Below are 1,366 nucleotides of genomic sequence, written 5' to 3'. Positions count from 1 at the left end.
TTTTATTTCTCTCAAGTGACACTTAAAAATAAAAAGGTTAGCAACAATAACCATTCAAGAGTAACGTGTAACAACAATATTATAAGGCGCATTACCAGAAATCACAATGGATGACCCAGAAAAAAGAAATTCAACTACATTACCAAAGGAAAGAAAATTCATTGAACAATATTAACTTAAATGAGGTTAGCTTATATCTCAATTTTGGAGGTTGGAGCACTTTAACCTCTCTTTCCTCAGAGGCCCCATTATGATCATAGCATTGAAGTGCAAATAATAATCATCCCAAAATGACAGAGAGAATTAATACAAGTGAGATCTTAACAAATTTCTGAAAGCTAGAAAGTCTATTGTTTGCATAATCAATGTATTTCAGTCTGTGAATCTGGCCCTAGAGGACTCTAGTAGAGGTGAGACTCAGCCTGCAAATCAGAATCCCAGAAAGGTACTGCAATTAGAAGAAAGAAAAGAGAGAAATAATGAGAACAAAGATAGAAATTGAGGAATTAACCCAGTCTGTAAAGGAAAGAGTGGGACCAATCTGTGCTTAACCAGGAAATAAGCAGCCAAATATAAACAGCCATTTCCATCCCATAGGGTCTTCTATAAAGGAATCCGATGCAGCTTTTTGGGAGAACTAAGGCATTTGGTACAGGCAATGGTGGCCTAGAATAAAACACATTTTAACTTTGTTATTTGATAAAACCATGCATAACCTGAAGCATTTTCTTGCTTGATCACCCTAAATTAAAACCTTGTAATTGATAACATAGAACTCCTGGTTCAGTTTGCCACCATGAGAAAAAGTCTGTTAGAAAAAAGACAAATGTATTCAAAGGTGAAAGAAACCCACAACAGCTACCTAAAATTCACCCCAGCTCTTCATTATTAAATAAGAAACAATAGTTATATATTACCAGACTTAAGAAAAAAAGCTAGCATAATGAAAAAAATAGCCCAATTTTGAAGAAAATCTGACCAAGAAGGATACAGAGATAATTTTTCAAAATGATCCCTTAAAAAACAGAGATATGTCCAAAACAAAACAAAACAAAAACCCAAAAATTAATTTTAATCTTCCAGAATAATAAGGAAACTGGTGCACTTATAAAACATGAAATATAAGCTATGAAATATGAAGAATTATAGATCATTAAAATAACTCATAAATTAAGAATATGATTTCAAAAATTAAAAAATCAATTGACTAATTAGAAATTGATGTAAATATTATATCCCAGAACTATTAGAGCAAATATATTAAATCTAGAATTCTATACCTCCCAAACCATCAATCAATTGGGGACATTTGAAATGCTCAAGAGTTTTGACATTTATCATTTGTGTGTCTTTTCTTTGGACTTTT

This window comes from Propithecus coquereli, unplaced genomic scaffold (assembly GCF_000956105.1).
Source record: "Propithecus coquereli isolate 6110/MARCELLA unplaced genomic scaffold, Pcoq_1.0 Scaffold250, whole genome shotgun sequence".
NCBI lineage: Eukaryota > Metazoa > Chordata > Mammalia > Primates > Indriidae > Propithecus > Propithecus coquereli.
This window is presented reverse-complemented; position numbering follows the sequence as displayed.